Source organism: Rattus rattus, chromosome 8 (genome assembly GCF_011064425.1).
Source record: "Rattus rattus isolate New Zealand chromosome 8, Rrattus_CSIRO_v1, whole genome shotgun sequence".
NCBI classification, from domain to species: Eukaryota; Metazoa; Chordata; class Mammalia; order Rodentia; family Muridae; genus Rattus; species Rattus rattus.
Window position 1 is genome coordinate 95121387 of NC_046161.1, and position 23192 is coordinate 95144578.

Genomic DNA, 23192 nt, shown 5'->3' on the forward strand with positions numbered 1-23192 from the left:
ACAGCCTAACCCAGTGCAGAAAACCCGAGAGGTGATGACTGTTACTAGTGATTGAAGTATGGGATTGCTGGTTCTGAGATTAATGAGGGGATCAGGGATCAGCAGCATCGGCAGCAGCAGCAACACCACCGTGGTAAATCAACAACATGGCTACCAGAAGGTGCCAATATGGGTCTTCCCAGGTCCGTTCAGACAATTTGGGCAGTCCTTGGATGAGGGTGACTATTCAGGTGATACTCATTTGTGACAAACCGCCATTAAAACCAACCATAATTCGTGGATACATCAGGACTATCATCACCAATAGACCTCTGCTCCGGAGCTGACCCTGCTGTTACGCGTGTGCATGTGCGTGTGTGCATGTGCGAGCGTGTGTGAGCATGTGTGTGTGTGTGTGTGTGTGTGTGCGCGCGTGCGAGTGTGTGTGTGTGTGTGTGTGTGTGTGTGTGTGTATGATGTGCTCACATGTGTGTTGCAAGAGCTCACTGAAAAGCAGTGTTTTCACTTCCTACCAGCGCCCATCCACTGTTTTGTCCTGGCCAGGCACAATGGAGACAAATCCTGGGAAGACAGGCATCAAAAGTCCCCACATCATAGGACTTCGACGTCTGGAGGGATGTGTGCACATGTGGCTTCCAAAGCATGACTTTCTTCACAAAAGAGTTTCACGTAAAGCCTTCCACACCTTCAGTACATAAGGCATCTGGGTCAAAGCTGCATGGCTGGGAAGGTGAGCCTTACTATTACCTGGCTAATCAGTATGTAAACTTGGGAGATGGTTTTCACATGGTTGTAGTAGAAAATCCTCCAAAGACTTCTGGTCCAACTCCCCCATTTTAAAGAGAGAGAAGCCCGAGTGTGCAAAGTCCCACAGACAGTTAGTGGACATTAGCAGAACCAGAGGCTTCTATCCGTTGAATTATTTGCCGTAGGGCAGCACGTCTGGTCACCCATCAGCTAGATAGAAGCGCCCCACTCTGTATCTCCCGCCTTCCTGCCTTTCTCTGCTGGATTCTGAGGCCCTGCATTACCATCCCCAGCATCCCTCTGGCTGTAGGACCACAATGTCCTGCTGACCATCCTTCAGAGAAGGGAGTTCATTTTAATACAAACACAAGCACACGTAGTAGCTTTAAAAACAGATTTGGCTAATCCCCGCCATCGTTCCACCTCATTAAAGTGAATCACTGGGGGCAAACTTGTGTACACTGATTGTGAAGAAATCGTCCGGGAAGCTGCTGTCTGACTCTGAGTCGAGAGAACACATCCACAGCGCCATAGCTAGTCCCAGCCTCACGCTGTTGGTCCGCTCCACACTTAGTTAAATCTCTATCCTGGTTTACGTCTTTCTAGAGGTTATGTCCTATACTTTAATCTTTAGGTCTCCTGGATATTTTCCATGAGACGACCACCAAAACAACTGCTATTATTCAGCAAGTCAAGGGAACTGATGTGGAAGGTATGCAAAAGGAGAGACTTGGTACAAAAAAGAGAGAGCTATTTCTAGGACAGAAGCTAAGGTGTGTGGCTCAGTTTATGAATGGTCTTGTTCTGTTATCTACCTGAAGGCGTCTGCTGTGCACACAAGAGAGGCACGGATTCATTGTGTTAGAGCCAAAGAAGGAAATGAAATGAATCGGCAGGAATGGAGCCCTTACCGCAGAGCTCACCTCTGTTCTGCAGGCCTGGTGCACTTGAGGTCAAATCTGGTCATTGGCTCTCAGTGACTCAGAAGCAGCATTTCCAAGGCATCTCCTCTCGACCGGGCCAAGTTGTATATTTTCCCTACTCTCTGGTGGGTTCCCCTTTGTGCTTTTAGCCTCTACATTTCGGAATGACCTAAGAGTCAATGCTTGATCCTCTGTTACTGAGTACATGTGTGAATGTAATGTGTGTGTGTGTGTGTGTGTGTGTGTTGCATGTGTGTGTGTTATATGAGTGTGTATACATGTGTTCATGTTGCATGTGAGTGTGTGTTGCATGTGAGTGTATGAGTGTTTGTGTTGCATGTAACTGTGTATATGTGTTGCATGTGAGTGTATGTGTACTGTGTTGCATGTAAGTGTGTGTGTGTGTGTGTGTGTGTGTGTGTGTGTGTGTGTGTGTGGTGTAGGTATGGCCATACTTAGCTATATGAAGGCCAGAGCAGGACACTGGAACACTGTGCAGTCTTCTATTGCTCTCCATGGCTTTAAGATAGGATCTCTAAACCAGAAGAGTGCCTTTCTGGATAGGCTATTGTTCAAGGTTCACCTGTCTTCACACCACAATAATGGGGTTTTTCGCATATGCAAACAATTCTGTGACCCTTGCTGCCCCTGGGATTGTCAGCCAATATTGGCCCAGGAGTGCAAATGGAGCTGAGACAATAGGCTCTCGGGATCAAAAAGCCCTGTGAACGCATGGTAATGATGTCACTGGGACCAGCTTCAGGAGAAAGATCAACCTACCTGAGGTAATTCAAGGCTTATATGGTTTGGGGGATGGGGGCCAGGATATCCAGGAGGGATGAGGTCGTTGGCTGAAGGTGTACGGTGTGAAATGCTTCATTAGCATGGGGAAGCGTTCCAGGAATCTCAGGTGGTAGCTGAACAGGTTCTAACTAAGGCTGCATGACATTCCTCAGGTAGAGGTGCTTGTGGGTTAAGGGCAGAAAAGGGGAAGCCCTGCTAGTGAAAGGTGCGAAGCCTAGAAGGCTACCTGGACAATGGGAGGCTTTGCCTTTAATTAGCAGGGCAACAAAGTCTGGCCTTTGACATGAATGTAGATTTGAACTCAGATCCTCATGGTTGCATAGCAACTTGGGATTACTGCATGTTCTAGAATGTTGCCCACCTCATGGTCCTCATGACTACGTAACAAGAACTCTTAGCCACTGAGAGTTCCCCAGCCCCAGCCCCATCCTGTTCTACATTTTTGTACACCCCTGTTTCCCTGCTGATCTCAGCAAGTCACTGACTCCTCACATCATGTCTGGAGCTGGTCCTCCCTTTGAACTCCCAACTGCGGATTCGGTGACCTACTTTGATTTCCACGTGGGCATATAATGGCCTCAACTCAACACGAATAAAAGTGAGCTCTTCCTCGCTCCCCTGCCCCTTTGAGCTCTGTTCTTTCAGCCATCCAGGTCACATCCATGGGAGACAGCTCTGTTTACCATCACTCAGTGGTGGATAACATTCTAGGACATACAGGAGCCCCAGTATAAAAGGAACCAGAATTCCTGAATAGACGGCAGCCACCCAGCAAAGGTGGACCATGAACTACCAACTGCTAATAAGAAAGGTTCTATACTGCAGAAGCCACTGTGTTTGTGGACTTCCTTGTCTCAACCAGCTTGTGTACTGGGTGCCCTAACTAACACAGGAAATAGAAGCCGTGAATATAGACACCGTTCCTTTAATAAGTCTGAGTATGTGGGAAGGAGAGAAATAAATAAGACGTTTGCAGGAATGTTCTATTGCAAAGGTGAGAAGAAGCCTGGCTCCAGGGGACACTGTCAAACTGTGGTCAGCTCCCTTTGCTCTGACACAATCAATTTGCTGGATGTCCACCAGGAAATCCATGCCTCCCAGAACCTTGAGGCAGAGGCTAAACCTAGCTGGGCTTGGCTAACTGAGTTCCGTTTTCCATATGCCTTCTCTTTTTGGAAGTAATAGATGCTGCAAATTTTAAAATAGTGGATGGGTAACCTAGTTGTAGGAAGTACAGGTTGAATTTTTAAAAATTTTTTTTTACATTTAATTTTCAAGGAAAAGTCTCCCCCTCTGTCTGTATCTGTCTGTCTCTGTATGTCTCTGTGTATGTGTCTGCTACTCTGGTTGTCTCTCTGTGTGAGTGATATGTCTCTCTGTCTGTCTGTCTGACTGTGTGTCTATCTGAATTCATGTGTTTCATTGCACACATGGACACATGTGTATGCATGTGCAATAGATGTGTGATGATCAGAGGACAACCTTGAGTGTAGGATCTGATGCTTTCTACCTTTTGCAGGAGACGGTCTCTCAGTGACCTAGAACTTTGCTATCATGATAAGCTGGCTGGCTGGGGAGCTTCCAGGAATCCTCTTGTCTCTGCTTCCAATATCACAGACCTTCCATGACTGGAAGGCTTCTTATGTGGCCTCTGGGGAGAACTTCAGGCCCTTATGCTTGTCAAGGCCAGAGCTTTATTGACTGAGCCTTCCCCTAGCTCTGAATATTTAATGCTTAAACAAGATTCTATACTGAACCACCGATGCTCAGAATTCCCTCTGATAGCAAAGGGGCATGACTGTACTATGCCATTAAAGGGTGCGGAGAAAGCAGGGGATAATTTAAAAGACCAACAGCTCTCAGTTATTAAGTTCTTAAAATAATTCTGTTCTATGCAAGGATTGTCTTCAATTCTTTCCTGAATTGCCCCTTGGTGGCCTCAACTGAACTTCTATGGCATAGTCTCATCTAAGATTAACCTTGACGGTTTGCCCTTGACTGGCTGGTTACTTCTATTAAGACCCATTTATAAAGATTGAAGTCGGTAGGAACTGTTGAGTTGCACGTCAAAAACTGAAAATGGCTGAAGCTTAAAAAATGGATCCGCATTTATAAACTACTGAAATTAATCTTTCATACATACCTTTTAATCAAATGGTTGGACCCTCGAAAAAGGTTAGAATACCTAGGAAGCTTGACAAAGTTGTGAAAATCTATAAGCTTTATATTCAAAGGAAAGGTTGTTGGGGTTTAAATCTTGGCCCACACCCAGACGGAACAAACCAAACCAACGTGGTTGCACGTGGAGAGGTTTCATGAGAGAAGAGTTTCATGAGTAGCAGAGGGGAGAAGTAAAGGAGGCTGGCCATGGGCATGTGAAGGGAAGGGGAAGATGGGGAGAGAAGGGAAAGAGACAGAGAGGGCATGAAAGCAGAGAAGAGGAAGAGGAAGGGGGGCAAGGAGCTCCCTTTATAGTCAGACACAGCTGACGGTTGCCAGGCAACTGTGGGACAGAGCATACCTGGCTGTTGCCAGGTAGCTGTGGGGGTGGAGCTTAGAATACCAACAAAGGTTACACTGGATTTTGGAGCACACTAAATATTTTAAATGGACACTTTACAGGCCCCATTAAAGAATTCTGTTTGCTGAAATGGCAGGTGGAAGTCATATTGAGAGCCCAAGAGCCTTGGAAATGATGGGCTGGGTACTTCACAGAGTTGCAGAGTCATGGGCATAGGATCAAGTTCAGAGATTACATCCATGATCCTCAGAAAGCAGATGCCTCAGCCTGTCTTTCAGGAGAGAGAAGGAGGGTGAAGGGATAAAGGAAAGTATAGAACCAGGGTTGGAAGAGACAAGGCAGATGACTCTGAAGTGCAGAGCTTCTCCCATGGGGAGGGCATGACAAATATTTGCAAATGCTTGGAGCCTTTCTTTTCTTCTCACCAGGTTTAAATGCACCTGCCATTAGCCTAGAAGAGAGGTTTCTTGAGGTTTGCATTAGTCAGGGTTCCCCAGACAAACAGAATCAATAAGGAATCTATTTCTCTAGCTTGCATCTTTCTAACCTTTTATTTCTAACTAGAGACTGAACTCAGGTTCTTGCAGATGCTAAACAAGTGCTCTACCACTGAACTACATCCCCAGCCCTTCTCTGGTTATTTCTGGAGGCTCATTCTGAAGAGCTGGCCCACAGGATTATGGCTGCTGAGCAGTCCTGTGATCTATTATCTACGAGTGGGAGGCTCAGGAAAGCTGACGATGTAATTCAGTCTCAGGCCGAGTGCCTGAGAACTGGAGAAGCTAATGTTGTAAATCACAGCCCTAGGGCTGGCAATGGTGAGAAATGTCCCGGCTGACAAAGTAGAGCAGGAAATGAAGACCCAGTTCCTCCTCCTATTGTCTGTCCTAGTACTTGGTGATGTCCAACGATCTCCTACCAGAAAGTTCTAGAGAGGGGAATTGTATGGAAAGAGAGAAAGAAGAAGACATCAGGGAGAGCCTGTTACCTTTTCCCCACTCCTCTGTTTACCCTTCAATTCTGCCAGCCTGGCTGACTGGGCCACACCTCTCTGTCCTATTTCAGCCCTTCTAGAACTTTCCTGGGAAATTTGATTTCTGGATCTCCATATCTCTATCTATCACAGGGATATTGCAAAGACCATTCCCTTTCTGTCTAGACTCTCCCTCTTGGCAAGCCTAGCATCTTCATCACCAAAAAGAATATCTTTATAGACCAGAGAAAGTTCCTCAACTCTGTGATGCTCTTGCCACACAGGAAAGAGAACATGACCCTTAAAAAGCATGCGTCATCAGCTGTCTGGCTTCTCAGAACTCATCATTACAAAAGCAGAACATCAGACAGCAGATGCTGCGCACAGATACTGCAAAAGTTGACCCTCAGTAATCACAAGGAAGAGTCATTAGTTACTGATATGTTTGTGTGAACAAAACTCTTAATAACAACAAATTAATGGAGGTGGGTTCATGGTTTCAAAAGATTTCAGTTCACTCAGGAGGAGAAGACGCAGCCATGGGATCATGACTGTTGTAGCATGGGGCAAAGGTTTGTTGATATGGTAACAAGTCAGGAACCGGAGAATTCCAACACAGGCCAGAACCGGAGGCAGGTGTAACTCTCAAAGATGTGTCAGTAGTGACTGCTTCTACAAGCCTCGCTCTACCCACCTACAGACTCCACAGCCTTCAAAATGGCATTCCACACTGGGACCAGAACATTTAAGCCATGAGCCAGTGGGGTATACGCCATATTCAACCCATATCAGAAGCTTGGGGTACATTTAGCTCTGGGAGAATTCAAACAACCATGATCCACACTCTTCAGTAGTTCTGGAACAAGAAAAAATGTTAAGATGAAAAGTCTCAAACAGGAGGTTCGACTTCCATAATACAGAAACCCCACATCTCTATAAAATACCCAATCAACAACGGAAAGGAATTAGAGAGTTGGATCTCCTTGGACAACTACTCAGATAATTTGTTCATCTTTGGTGAACTTTCTGTGGTTTTCAACCTGTGGGTTATGACCCCTTGAGTAGGGAGTCAAACAACATTTCACATGTTTAGAGAAGAGATTGAAGAGGAAACCAGACATCCATCCATCCAATCCTATCATACACACACACACACACACACACACACACACACACACACACACACACACCCCAGCAGTAATGGAACTCCCTGCTGGTGCCATTAACTACATCTGTAAGGGCTGCCCACCCTAAGCCTACCACTGGTACTGTGCAGGCAGCCCTAGATAGATGGGGTATTCTATCAAGGACTGAGGGAGCAGTGAACCAACAGCTACTGCTGTGAAGCCAGTCACATGATAACAATAACCCACAATGCACTGTTGATGGGAGGGCAGGCTCTGTGCTTGTGGCTGCCAGGCCTTTATTACCGCGACCAACACCCAGAAAGAACAATTTCAAAGAGGACAGACTGGTTTTGTTTTTAGCCTATGGTTTCAGAGGTTTTAATCCATGATTAGCTTCTTCATGGCTTTTAGCCCGTGGCAAGGCAAAAGCATGAAGAAAGGGCACAGAAGAGGCAAGCTGTTTACCTCACAATGCCCAAAAAAGAAGAGGAGAAAGCAGAAGGGGCAGAAGACAAGAGACATCCAGGGCAAACCCATGTGATCTACTTCCTCCAATGCCATCAGATTATGAATTGATCAAGGGACAAGTCCACTGACTAGGCTGCTTACTTCTCAAAATACCCTCAGCTAGCAACCACGCCCTTAGTATGTGAGCTTGTGGGAAAACATCAGATCTGCACCATAACATGTACACTAGGTCCTTTGGGGCTCATAAAATTCTTGTGGACGATACCACTTTACATCATTCTTTATAGAAGGTACAGCTGCCAGCCATGATGGCGTAGGGATGTGATTGACAGTCTCAGCTCCGAGACCCACACTCTTTCATCTAAACCACACTCGAATTAATAGTTAAGTAAAGAAGATGTCACAGAGTTAATTGGAGGCATGGATCTTTTCAGCTATATATAGTTCATGGTGTAAATGAACTGGCACCAACTCCCTCCACAGGTCCTATCAGTGAGGCCCATGTGAAGGAAGATGGCACAGCATCTCTTAGTCCAGTGAGGGGACAGAGGACGGCTGAAGGCTGGGGCGTTCGGAGAGGTGACACCATCTGAAAAGGCTCATACTCACAGGGTGGAGTGGAAAGGTGATAAGTGAGGGTGAACACTGGAGAGCTAAAAACACAGAGCATATGAGAGCCAGTCAAAGGTGCAACAAGGCTGGGATGGTTTGTATATGCTGGGCCCAGGGAGTGGCCCTATGAGAAGGTGTGGCCTGTTGGAGGAGGTGTGTCACTGTGAGCATGGCTTTAAGACCCTCATCCTAGCTGTCTGGGAGCCAGTATTTTGCTAGCAGCCTTCAGATGAAGATGTAGAACTCTCAGCTCCTCCTGTACCATGCCTGCCTGGAGGATGCCGTGCTCCCACCTTGATGATACTGGACTGAACCTCTGAACCTGTAAGCCAGCCCCAATTAAATGTTGTCCTCATAAGAGTTGCCTTGGTCATGGTGTCTGTTCACAGCAGTAAAACCCTAACTAAGACAGAGGCCAAACTAAAAACAAAATAGACAACTAGCAAAATCCCCTAAAACTAAGACTATTTTGTCTCTAAGTTAAAAATCATAGTCGTCTTTTTCTTTAGGGTCTTACTATAAGCCCCCATCTCTCCAGGCTGACCTGGAACATGAGACGGGATGGCTTCAAGATCATAGTAATGATTCTGCTTCTGCCTGATGAGTGCTGTAATTACAGGTATGTGCCACCAACCCTGGCCCTAAAGTCATACTTTTTTAAACCACCAATTTTCATTGATTCAAAAAGAAAAAAAAACCCAGAGATGCTATGCACTCCCAGCAAGGAGCAGAGGGGTTTTCTAGGAGTTTTCTAACTATTTCTCCTCTCTGGGGACCTTTGTATTCTCTAAATCTGAAGTGGACACACAAGATTTTATTTGGTTTAAGATGCTTAGGGGCCTCTAGAGGGCTGCCCCTCAGAAGTCCATAGTTGTGGTCACAGCGAATTGAGTTGCATAGATCTTACATTTCAAGGGAATAGAGAATGTACTTAATGTCATGTTGCTTTTTATCACAATGTTTGGCCAGCAGTCAACTGAGAGGAACAGCAAAGAACCAAAATGAAGACAGTATTCTGTAGAGGAGTCCTAGTAAAAATGGCCAACATCCGCCTCACCAAGGAATAGGCACAGCAGGAGTTATGAGTGCAAGAGCACTACACTCCTGTCACACACACACATACACAAGTATGCACACACACGCACAGAGAGAGAGAGAGAGAAAGAGAGAGAGAGAGAGAGAGAGAGAGAGAGAGAGAGAGAGAGAAAGAGGTGCACATATGCCCCACACACATACATGCACACTCATGGACACATATGCACACATGCACACAAACATACACACACGTACACACACATGCATGGACATGCATACATGCCCCTGCACACACATGCACAGGCACACAGAGATGTGCACATATGTCCCCCACACACATGCACACCCATTGACATGTGTGCACATGCACAGGCACACATGCACACACGCATACACAGACAAGCACACACACATGCATGGACATGCACACATGCCCCTGCACACACATGCACAGGCACACAGAGATGTGCACATATGTCCCCCACACACATGCACTCCCATTGACATGTGTGCACATGCACAGGCACACATGCACACACGCATACACAGACAAGCACACACACATGCATGGACATGCATACATGCCCCTGCACACACATGCACAGGCACACAGAGATGTGCACATATGTCCCCCACACACATGCACACCCATTGACATGTGTGCACATGCACAGGCACACATGCACACACACATACACAGACAAGCACACACACATGCATGGACATGCACACATGCCCCCATGCACGCACATGCACAGGCACATGTGCACACACACGCACATACACACGCACACACGCATGCACAGGCACACCACATGCTTGCACCCACAACTGTTTCCTGGGCATTTTCCTGGCCATTGAGGAACAGCTCTGATGACCCCTATACTTTGTTGCTGCTGACATGTACACAGCCCCATCTTAACTCCTGGTGACAACGGCCATCTAACGTCTGCCTCCAGCCTCTTAAAATGCTCCAGCAGAGAGCACGAGCCAGGAAAAGAGGACGGGAAGGACATATGTGGATACTGACTTCATTTCTCTTTGGAGTAAAAGAACTTTGGGCAACATCCAGAGCCCCTTATGTTATTTTGATTCACTTTTCCAACACACTTTCAGAGTGGAAATTCACATTAGCACCCTTCCCTGCGGATGATTCAGTCTCCTCCGTAGCTCTCCCTCAACTTGGCACTGACATAAAAGACTCCAGTCAAAGGAGGTGTACGTGGATGAGATATAGAACTAAATGCTAACGGCAACCGTTAGCCAGGATGGAGGGATTAGCAGGAAGGATGTGGCAAGCCTTGACAATGTGAGGTCAGGTTCATGGTCCATCTTATGAGGCCGGTGCTGCTGGTGGAGAAAATGCTGAACGCCGCTGGTTGGACACAGACATTGGATATGCGGTACATTTTTTGCAATGATATTATCATGTGCTAAAAGGAAAAATTTTTTAAAAAGAAAAAAAAAAACCTTTTGGGACTCAACAATCCTTTGCCAATTACTCAAGTATCGTGGCTGGCACAACTTCAGCTGTCAAGCTTGTGTCCTTACAGAACATGGATGTTAGGAGAAAAAAAAGATAAAAGTGAAATTAATATGCATTTTTTAAAATTCAAAATGGAGATGTTCTAGAAAGTACCCGCATTCCAAATCTTGTGTTCTGATCCCTTTGTCACTGCTTTGAGGATATCGCCGGGGCTCTGTGACCTGGAGGGACAGGGGCTCTCACGCACTTAAGTTCTGTGGACTCAACATTTCTGGAGGGTTTTAATATCAGCCCTTCTGGACTTCAATTTAATACCACTATGCTCGCATTCTTCCTACTTTCCAGTTCTGAAAGTGTCAGCAAAATGCTTGCATAATCCTCAGAAATAGTCACAAATTCTGAATTTGAAAAAAAAATATATTTTCTGGGCTTTCCCTCCTGCCCCTAAGTTGGGGGATGGAACACAAAGAGGCCTCATCATGCAGAGATCCTTTTGTGTCACTTACAGAAGGGTGACAGACAATACATTTCATCTCATTTGGGAACTGAGGGACTAGCACAAATGCTAGCCTGGTCTTTGTGCTATGGAAACCACAGGCTTTTCCAATGGAGGCCAGAAGGCCTGTCACTGTACCCTAAATGCTCCCCCAGACACTGCATTTTCAATGCCAGACTGATGGGCAAAGGCTGCCCAGAGCTTCCACAGAGACGCCACACCAAAACTCTTCAGGGGAGAGCTGTAGGTGACCACGGTGATTTATTCTGGTGGCGCGATGGGACCTGCACCACAGAAATGGAGTGCGTTTGCTATCCCCAAACACAGTCTTCTCTAGAATAACTTCAGTAAAGTCTCCCCAAAGAACTATAAACCTATGACTCACACCATAGAAATTACAACAGTTTAGTTACAATAAGTTGCCTACTAGACATTTCAAGTTTATAGTATCTGCCATGCACGGGTCCAGTTAACTCTCACCCACCCTGAAGACTCGGGTGTCCTGATCGTTTTTAGGTCTTTTCCTATCGCACCTGCTCCTTGTGATGTTTCTTCCTTTCTCTCCTATCAGTCTAAAACAGTTATTCATTAGTTTCTTTTTGTTTTGTTTTTTTTTCTTTTTTCTTTTTTTCAGAGCTGGGGACCGAACCCAGGGCCTTGCACTTGCTAGGCAAGCGCTCTACCTCTGAGCTAAATCCCCAACCCCCATTAGTTTTGATTATTAGATTAACACGCCAGCCTTCCGTGTAGCTCACTTACGGCACCAAGGACCCTGCCCTGTTCACATTACACTGCTCACCAGACACACACACACACACACACACACACACACACACACACACACACACACACACACATGCACACACACACACACCCCTGCTCATCATGGTTCCTGGCACTCTACATATATTCACCGAGAATTTGCCAAATGCCCTGAAGAGCAAGGATTCATCTGTCCTTTTCAGGGAAAATCTCATCATCCCATCCCCTTCTAGGATAGCAAGAGCCAACAGATCTAAGTCCGTGGCCTGCCACGTATTGGTTTAGTGACCTTGAGAAATAGAATACGCATCTCCTCATTACTAAAACAAAGGGGATGAGGCTAGGTTTTCAAAGCCGCTTTCGTAATGGCATCACCGTTTCACATAAAATTCTACAAAGCTCATGGAGAGGCACGGCATGGTAAAGGGAGGAGATGAGTCCCTCTTGCAATGAAGGTGTGTGATGAAGGGCCTCCAGCAACTGTTCCTGCATAGCTCATCCTGGGCCTGCATGTAAGCAAGCCAGCAAAGAACACACAGAAACCCCATTTAAAAAAATCTCAATGTTTAAACAACCGCGTGTTTTACTGAGAGCCGTTACAAAGGAGTCCAAAGAAAGACGTCTCGGGTCCTTTCGCCCACCTTTCTGCATTGGGTCCATAAAACAGAACAAGATCCCGTGGAGAGGGAATGAGAAGGTACTGAAGGTTTCTGAACTGCATGCTTCAAAATTATTAAGATGAGCTGGGTGTGGCAGCCAGCACTCAAGACGCAGGGGCAGGCAGATCTAGGTGGATTTGAGGATAGTCAGGCTGTGTGGTGAGTTCCAGGCTAGCAAGGGCTACATAGGAAGATCCTGTCTCAAAAGCAAACATTATTAAGGTGGTAAATTGTATTGTAAAACTCCAATCAAATGGCACAAAGGAAAACCCTTAAAGATTTGAATCTACTAGAAGATGTTCCCCAATGGCTAACTATAAAATTCATGCCATAGCATGAATAATTTACGGTTGAAGCGGGGCATGGCGGAACGTGCACGCCCCAGAGCTGAAGTAGATATGAGAGTTTCAATCCAGTCACGACTCATAGGGAAACGTAGTCGATAGACAAGTAACAAGCAAGCACACAGGAGGCACCTTGTCCATCTAGACTCTAGGCTCTGGCACTGGACAAGCCTCCAGCACAAGTCAGTGTAAAATGCTACCCAAGTTTTACACGTCCCTTCCTTGTGAAGTTTAAGGAGCTCGAATCTTGCCTCTAACAAACGTGCTCCCCAGTGTTTTTATTATTTTCTGTTCTCATTTTTTTTTTCTACTAGTAATTCCCCGGTGACTTTTTACGATCTCCGGGAGTCGGTTCCTCGGGTTTACCTAACTCACTTTGATTTATCGGACAGTGGAGATCCATCCGTTTCCCTCCGCCTACAGAATGGTCTTGGTGTTCTTGCCTTATTATACTTTCCATTTGTAATGTCACATCGGAGTGTTTATGGCCACACCGTGTGACATGTTGGCTGTGCCGGAATGATTGTGGCCCACTGAGACTCTCTGTCCCCCTTCTGCTTGTTATTTCTTCCTCCTAAAATATTTATACATAAAAAGCACATATAACGTTACACAAATTCAGTAGCTGTGATCATATCGTGGGTTCTGATTGGAAGATGCAGTATTTCATTTTGGCTTAGCTTTCCCTTCCCATGTATCTCCCTCTCAGTTTACCTTATCTCCCCAGATGACAGCACATTACTCATATTAGCAGCCTACGCTACCTACGATGATGTCGTCTTTTACGCTCACGTGTTCCTAAATGAATGGCTATGTATAATATACAAGTGTCTACACTGCACGAATGAATATAAATATATCCACAGAGAGGTTTGGTCACTCCCTTGCAGACATTGGAACCGACTCATATTTTCAAGTCTTGATTTTTCTTCATAATAACACTCAAGGCACTGCATAACATTTTATTCTGTGATGTATTCAACTGTCGCTTTGATGATGAGCAAACCCACTGTTTCTATTTATTCTATTTAGTTCCTCTGAGATGATGCTGTGATGAACATACATGTGTGTGTGTGTGTGTGTGTGTGTGTGTGTAGGGGCCGTGCTTTCCTTCCTATGGACACAGACACCTAGAAGAAGCATGTCAGTGAAAAATACACACACACACACACACATACACACACACACACACACACACACACACACACACACACACACACACACACCATTGAATAGGTGGTATCAAAAGACATCCTAACCAGTGATAGAGTCCTTGCCTTTCATGCATGAGGCCCTGGGCTCAAGTTCCCTTCTCTCTTTCTTTCTCTCTCTCTCTTCTCTCTTTTGTCTCCTTCCTCCCTAATCCCCCCTCATACACACAGTCTTGCTGTGTGTGTGTGTGTTTGTGTGTGTATGTGAGACAGACAGACAGACAGACAGACAGACAGACAGACAGAGGCAGAGGCAGAGATAGAGACAGAGACAGGGAGACAGAGAGACAGAGAGAAAATTACCCGAAGCAATCCATCTTCTCACCAGCCATGTACAGAGTAACACAGTTCCTCTTTCAAGTTGTCCCTACTCAACAGTACAGGCTGTCCCTGTGCTTAGCTCCTGCCAGTCTGAAGTGAGTCTTGCATGTATCACTTTGAGACTATTGTCACATATCCCATGGTCCATTTTGACCCTGCACTTCCCCCTTGAGCTTTATGCCCCATCCTTTACATTTCTTTTTCCTGAGAAATCTCTGCTGTTTTGTGGCAAGCATTGGTTCCTTGTCTCTTTTGTTAATTGACTTTGCTTTTAGTTATTTTTAGGGATTATTTATCTGCGGCCGTGACAGACAGATTGGACCGAGGGTGTAACATTGCATGAAATAGACAAAATTCCTTCTTTCTTGGACTGCATGTTTGAGCGGCGAAAGCTCTTCACAAATTAAATAGCTATCATTTATAGTGCTTTAATATGACCTATAAAAGTTTTATGCAGGCAAACAGGCCTGGCTTCTGAAACTCCTGGCTTTCTGGTTTTAGCTAATTGGGGCTCTCCTAGCTCTTGTCAAACGACAAGGTTGATTCCATTGTCTTGTACTCTTCTGCTTTTAAAACACGACAGACATGAATATGAGCCCGGGTTAAAATTAAACAGCCACAGTGCTTCCGGAGAGATGGCTCAGAGGTTAAGAGCATCAGCTGCTCTTTCAGAGGTCCTGGGTTCAAATCCCAGCATCCACATGGTGCCTCACAACCATCTGTAACTCCAGTCCCAGGGGAGCCAATGACCTCTTCTGGTCTCCAAAGGCACTGCACACATTGTGCACATACACACACACATACATACATACATACATACATACATACATACATACATACATACATACATGAGTTCTGAAATTTTTTTGAATTATTTTGTCATAGTGCCATTAACTCTTTCCTTTCCATTGCAGGACAAAGCTATACATTTTTCTTGTAGTCTATCAAGGACATTATAACACAGCATGGTTGAATCATTAATTATGACACCAAATCACATGAACCTGACATTTCTCAGATAAAATGTGGTCGAATGCCAGCAGTTCCACATGGTTTAATCCAGAGATAAGAAATGAAACTGAAATATTTGTTAAAGGCAACTGCACACTTGTTACCGTGGTGTCGTTTTATAGGTAGCATTTCATTTTCTTCTGCTTTGGGGGTACCATGAGCTCCGCTTTAAGAGAGAACATGTTTATGGGTGTGGATGCTCTATTAGTGGCTGAGATGAAGAGCTGGGGTTAACCTCACATGATTGAAAATCAAGTGCATCCTCTGGGGCTTGAGAGAGAATTCAATTCAACACAGATCTTTAAAGCAGTCTGCAGGATTTTGAATAGGGCTAAGGACTTTACAGATAGTGCCCAGGTTCCTCGCCTAAAACAGCCTCTGAGTTAGAGATACCCAGGAAATGGGTGAAATAGAGTCTTTAAATCTGCAAAAATTACATCATAAAAATGAAATAACTCTTGCAGAGTTAATGCAAGAGGGATTCCTGGTGTCTCCTGGCTGATTCAGATAAGATACATTCCATTTTGTTTCATGCTTTCAAACTGTAGTCATCACTTAAGTAAATGCGGACCATAGTCCTCGGCACATAGTAGGTGTGCAATGATTATTAATTTGTTTACTTAATGAGATAAGTCTGTCAGAAATTAGAACTATAAAGAAAAGTTTGACGTAATGTATAATTCCACAATTAACACACAGATTTTAAATTTCCATATTTTAGTTAATTAACATTCTTGGACACTGACCACCCTCTCGGTCCTTCCCTCACAGAGCCCCTCCCTCCATTTCCCTCCCTTTCACCTCTGAGAAGGTGGGCCCTACCCTGGTGTATCAGTTCTCTGCAGGATTAGGCACATCCTCTCCTACTTCTGTGCAGGGGGCGGCGAGGTTCAGTCCAGCCCGTGTACGCTCTTTGGTTGGTTTCTCAGTCTCTGAGAGCTCCCAGGGTCCAGGTTAATTGACACTGTTGGTCTTCCCTGGGGCTCCTGTCCTCTTCAAGGCCCTCAATCCCCACCCCCAACCCTTCCATACATGTCCCTGACCTCTGTCCAATGTTCAGCTGTGGGTATCATCTGTTTCAGTCAGTCACATGCTGGGTGGAGCCTCGCAGAGGACAGTTATGCTGTGCTCTTGTGTGCCAGCCTAACAGAGTATCATGACTAGTGTCAGGGATTGGTGCTTGCCCATGAGATGGGTCTCAGCTCCGGCTGGTTATTGGTTAGCCATTTCTTCAGTCTCTACTCCATTTTTGTCCCTGAATTTCTTTTAGACAGGACAGATTTTGGGTTGAAAGTCTTGTGGGTGGGTTGGTGTCCTCTGCCTGGCTACAGGAGGTGGCCCCTTTGGGTCCCATGTCTTCATGTATATTCTCAAACTACTGCCCTTCAGAAATATGGTACCAATAGATGGTTCTTTTAAAATTGCATTGGGGGCTGACAAGAGGGCTCAGTGGGGAAAGGTGCTTGCCACTAAGACTGAGGACTTGAGTTTGATCATCAGAACCTTCGTGATAGAAGGAGAAAACCAACTCCTTGCTACAGTTGTCCCCTGATCTTACCGAGGTGTGCTGTGTCATGAATATATATACACACACGTATTAATTAATCAATTACTATAAAATGACACTTGGCATAGCTTGTAGCTCAGAGGCAAGACATGTGCTTACTTAGTAGGCGTGGAGCCCTGGGTTTAGTCATCAATGCCAAAAATAACATTAACTTTAAAACTTAACATTTGCATATGGGTATGTTTTGTATTGTGAAAATATAAAGCAAAAACAAAACAAAACAACCACAATATAAACTCAGAACACTGAGACCTGGAAGATCAGAAAGTCATAGACTTCATCAGGTTTCTCCTTTATCTTGACTCTGCAGTGAACTCTCGGTGTCACTTCAAGCTGAGAATGCTTATCCTTTGACTGTCCGGCTGTCAAGTTGGAGTCTAAGGATGTATTTTAAGGAGTCCAGGAACTCCTAGATACTCTATACAAGTTCAGACGGCATCACTTGAGCCCACAACTTCTGGTGTTCCATAATTATCGTGAGGTGGATGGTATGGTTTGGGTTTCAAAGGATGGCTTCCTCGAGACTGCGTAAATGTAAACTAAGCTGCGGAAATGAAAGCAGAGGGCAGAAGAGGTGGTGGTGAAAATGCCCTGTGAAAACCAGAGCGGGGTGGGGGGGGCACTGTGATGCGTGGCTGAGTGGAGTGGACACTGGTTGGTGCGTTTGCTTACTGACAGCCTGAAAGTTGGAACTCATAGGAGGAACAGTGGCATGCGGTGTGACCTTGTAGTCCTCGTTGAACAGCTCCGGTTACTCTCTTTTTTTGTCCAGAACATCACTTTCAAACTACTGTTTCAAAGCTACGGGCCCCCTTTTTTCCCCTCATTTTACCTCTAACTCAGACTAATTACAAAGAAATGAATATTTTATCATCTTTCTTATGATAACCCGAGGCTATTGAATCTCGGAGTTGGAGCCACTGTTTAATTCCATCTTTTAAAAAATGCTATTAAAAATGATTTTCTTCATCCATAAAATACACATGACTCTTTGATAGAATTTCCTGATATTTAAATCAGGAGGTATGATTTTGTTCTCCAGAACCCTCTACTCTGGGACATGATTTAAAAAGATGAATCCCTTGCAGGCACATTGACTGGGATTTCATTCTCCCTTCCTTGTGGTTGCTATTTAATTAGTTTGTTCCGAAGCCTCAACTTGGCCTAAAATTCCCACATCTTCTTTTATTGGAATGAAATCACTCCGACCTGCCTGTTGTATAATCACACTTCTGGCTGTTCTCGATCATGGAGCCCTTAATCAAATGCCAGGGCAATCGTTATCATAGGGTGTCTTCTTCCTGTGTGACTAGGAACCCACTGAGGGTTAGGGTGGTATGTCCCACATAAAGATATCTGCCTCTCTCTACACCTTTACCAGGCAATAGGCAACCCTCAAAAAAAAAAAAAAGTCAGTCAATATCCTATACAAGGGCCAATTAATTAATTAATTAATTGCAAGCATATGAAATTTTTTTGCTCATCCCTCTGCAAATCAAAGAGCTTAGAGGCATTTGTCACTTACAGAGAGTGGGTCTCAGCTCCATCTGCCATGAGAGGAGAAGGTTGTGTGTGTGTGTTGTATGTGTGTGTGTGTGTGTGTGTGTGTGTACATGTGTGTTTGTCTGCATCCATGTGCGTTTGTGTGTGTTTGTATGTGATAGCAGCAGTGAATCCATTTTACTAACTGTACCCATCCTAGAAGTACTTTGTTGAGCTACTCATCTGCTTCGGAGGTCTCACTAGCTATCTCTGTACAGAGCTCACCCTCTGTTTAACGGTTACTTTCTTTTATGTACATAAGTGTTGGCCTATGCATGTCTGTGTGTGGCATGCACATGACCGCTGCCCAAGCCTAAGAAATCATTTCATATTCCTCTATCATTGAGTTCCATATAGTTGTAAGCCACCATGTGGGTGCTGGGAATAGAATAGAGGAGTCTATGGTGGACAACTTAAGCTCTCAACTAGACTGGGGATGAGTTGCCAGGACATTGGGTTAACCGATATTCTAAGTGTGTCTCACGTGGCTGAGGTCAGGTGAGTTCTTCATCTGAATCAACGAACTAAGAAGACCAGATTGCCCACGCAGTCTGGGTGGGCCTCCTCCAAGGCTCTTCCGGATAACTAAATTTATTTGAAAATAACGGAAAATTGTATATGGGCGTTTACAATCTGGGATGAGCTCAACATAGATCACATTCCTCCAAGCTGAGTCAGGAAAAGGGGAGAATTCTTTTTAAAAAAACCAAGAAACTCATAGACACTGCTTTGGAATCAAAGGTTACCAAGGTTAAGGGTCTTGGAGGTTGTTACAGGAGTTGGCGCGGACTTGCTGCGAGGAGAACCCTGACTAAGCATTCCACGCGGTTTATTTGGACTGACAGTTGTGAGCAGGTTCTTGTGACAAGTCCTTAAGTCCTAAAGTATTTTGTCATCATATATGCTGAGTCCACTCTCCTGGACATTGACAGAGGCAGATGGCAACAAAAAGTGGGAGGGAAGAATTAGAATTCCCTCTCTCTACTTGAATGCCTTCAGGCTGAGACATTGATCTTCTGGATTTAGACCAACCCTTGCCACCATTGGCTGCCGTGGTCCTTAGACTTTCAGACTCGAAGCTGATTATGGCTTGAGAGACTGTGGGACTTCTCAGCCCCCACAATCACATGAGATAATTACTTATGCTAAATCTCACGTGTGCGCCATACCGGCTTCGTTTCTCTGAAGGACCCTGGCTGTATCCCCCATTCTTATTGTCTTTATTATGCAAATGACAGAATTCAGTCTCCTGATGGTAAAGGGCCAGGTTCTAGTTCACAGAGAAGGCAGCTAATCTTGGATTTACTGGATCTCCTTGGCGTGTGAGATTACGCTCTTAATTATGAGTTTGATGTACAGTTTTAACAGTCACGAGCTTTGCACTGGTCTCCTGTGAGGGTCCTGGTTGGCAATTAAAGCTTGGTAGGAAGATCAAACAAAACAAAGTCTTTAAATGGTCTTAGGCTCAACGTTATATAAGAATGTAAGTGAGGCCTTGATTTTTTTATTGGTTATTTTTTTATTTACATTTCAAATGTTGTCCCCCTTCCTGGTCTCCCCTTTGCAAACTCTCCATCCCATCCCTCTCCCCTTGGCCTCTAAGAGGGTGCTCCCCCACTCATCCACCCACTCCTGCCTCACCGCTGTAACATCCACATAGAGCATCCACAGGACCAAGGGCCTCCCCTCCCACTTATGCCAGATAAGGCAAATCTCTGCCACATATGTAGCTGGAGCCATGGACCCATCCATGCGTACTCTTTGGTTGGTGGTTTAGTCCCTGGGAGCTCTGGAGTGTCTGGTTAGTTGATATTGTTCTTTGATAGGTCTTGTTTTAAAAAGCAAAATAACTAATAACAACGTGGAATAAACATTTTGGACTCAAGCCATTGCGCTGTCTTATGTGGACTCTATGGAAAGTTTGATGCCCCTGTCTCTAAGAGGCCTGAAGTGGCTGCAGATTGGTGGGACTGATAATGGGGAAGAAGAGCTAGATGTGAAGCGAGAACAGGAAGGGAAATCTAGACTCTACACCCTTCCCTTATTGCTTCCAGTTTGATGACATACGACAATGCCAAAAATGCTTGTGCCTTCGGCTATGCTGCAGCGCATACACTGGACTTGGGAACTGGAGGGAGTGAGAGATGAGATCTGGTAGAGCAGGAAAATTGCAGCGGTGGCTGTGGCCCCTGGCCAACAAGGAGAGCCAGCAAGTTCGGGTCAATGTGCTTGGGCTGAGGTAAGGCACAGTGACCTCTGCTAACCTTGCTCTTTCGTTTCTGCTCTTCACATCTCAAGCAAATTTCTCCTTGGCTAACCCTCCTTCAGAGCCACCCAGGAAAGGGAACATAATGGATAAAATTCCATATTAGTTAACTGGCATGGTACTAAAGCGATACAAGGAAACATGGGTGGGCTTTGATAGTCATAGATCTCTGCGTAGCACACAGCCGCACTGCCAAATTGCCTATCTGTTCAGAATGCCTTTGTCTCCTGCCTTCTGCTAGCAGACTATGTGTCCAACTGACAGGGTGAATGAAATAGGTCACCCTGTCTACATCTGTTACTTTTCTGTTATTATAAAGCACTGTGCCCAAGGTCAACCTGAGGGAGAGACTTTGTGGCTCATGGTTTCGGAGGGATAAGAGTCCACTATGCCAGGGAGACACATCAGCAGGTAACATTCATGGCACTGGGAGCAGGAAGCTGAGATCTCACCACCAATGGCAACCATGAGAGAGAGAGAGAGAGAGAGAGAGAGAGAGAGTTGGATAGAGAGAGAGAGAGAGAAGGAAGTGATATGTTATCTCAAAGCCCACTCATAATAATGTAATTCCTTAAGCCAGACTGTATTTCCTAAGCCTCCCCAAACAGTACACACCATCTAGGGACCAAGTCTTCGATTATCTGAGAAGTGGGGCACAGTTTCTCAATCAAACCACCATATCTGTCTTGATAAACCAGTCTAGAAAGTTCAAGACTCAAGGTATTAAATCTGTAACCATGTGTCACTGTTCGAAGCAGGTTTGACATGGATTAAGTCGTCTTAATTACATAGGAATTTTAAAGACAATGGTGACCTCTGATTCTGCCCACATTTTTTGGAGAATTAACTGTCTAAAGCCATTAGAAATGAACTGCAAACTGCACTCCACTATTTGCCTGAAGTTTGCTTCTATTCCACATAAAAACTTTCTATATAAAATTTGTAAGGAAGTCTATGTGCAGAAAAGTTCGCTCTGGTTCCAACGGAGCTCTTATACGATATTGAAAAAATATAATCAGGAAAGTGATGCACTTATGTTTTTATTTTTTTAAAGACTCATATGTCAAATATAGATAGACTATGAGGCAATTGTTAGACTGGTTGTCAGTACGTCTGGTCATTTGTACAAAAAAGGTCCTGGTGGAGACTGAGCCAGGTAGATGGATTTCAGGAACACTCTAGAAAATAAATTATTAAGTTTGGTGATGAATAAGGGATGAGGTGAGGGAATAAAACCTTTCTAAGAATGATTTGATGGTCCCTAGCTCACATGACGAGATGGATAGAAACTGGATGCTTCGTGGGAGAGAGCACAGGCCAGTCATGGATACTCAAGATGTTAAAATGAAAGGGCTTCAGAGCTCCAAATAGAGATGTCGGTTAAGAAGTTGACTATTTAGCCCTGGACCTTAGAGGGAAACTTTGTGTTAGATGTAAGTAAGTTTAGAAGTTAAGCATATATAAGTGGCAATCAAAGCAAGGAAAGGGAATACATACTCTTTTATAAAGAAAAAATAATGTGAAATACAGATAGGTAGAGGTGTAGATGTAGATAGGTAGAGATAGATATAGATATAGGATATATATCTATATCTATATCTATATCTATATCTATATATATATATATATATATGATAGACAGTTTTTACCTCCCTTCATCTTGAGGGAAATTCTCTGTCATGGGTTAGCTATTTCCCCTACCCACTCATGAATGGTAGAGCATGGCTCTGAGACATTACTGCCATGGTATGTATGTAGGGACTCTTGAGAACTTATCGATTTGGTGGTGACAGTGGCAGCAGCAAATATGAAGCAAAAGAATGTCCCAGTGAATGTATCCCAATGGTGTGGCTGTGATACGCTCTTGGTCACCTCGCATCGACTGGATTCACAGTGGAGTCTGCATGAGTCTGTAACGGGCCTCTGCATACACCTTATGGTTTTGGATCTTGGTGTGCTTGTGGGACTCCTAACAGCATCTCTGACTCTTTTGTCTGATCGTAGGACCCTTTTCATCCTGTGGGTTGCCTCATCCAACCCTGATATGAGGATTTATGTCTAATCTTCTTATAACTTATTATGCCATGTTTTGGTTGATATCCCGGGAGGCCTGCCTTTTTCTGAAGGGTGAGGATACTGTGTTAAGAAGGGCCAAGTGTACTTTCAAACAAAAACTTTATTTTTATTTGACCTAAGGTATTAAATCTGTAACCATGTGTCCCTGTTCGAAGCAGGTTTGACATGGATTAAGTCGTCTTAATTACATAGGAATTTTAAAGACAATGGTGACCGCTGATTCTGCCCACATTTTTTTGGA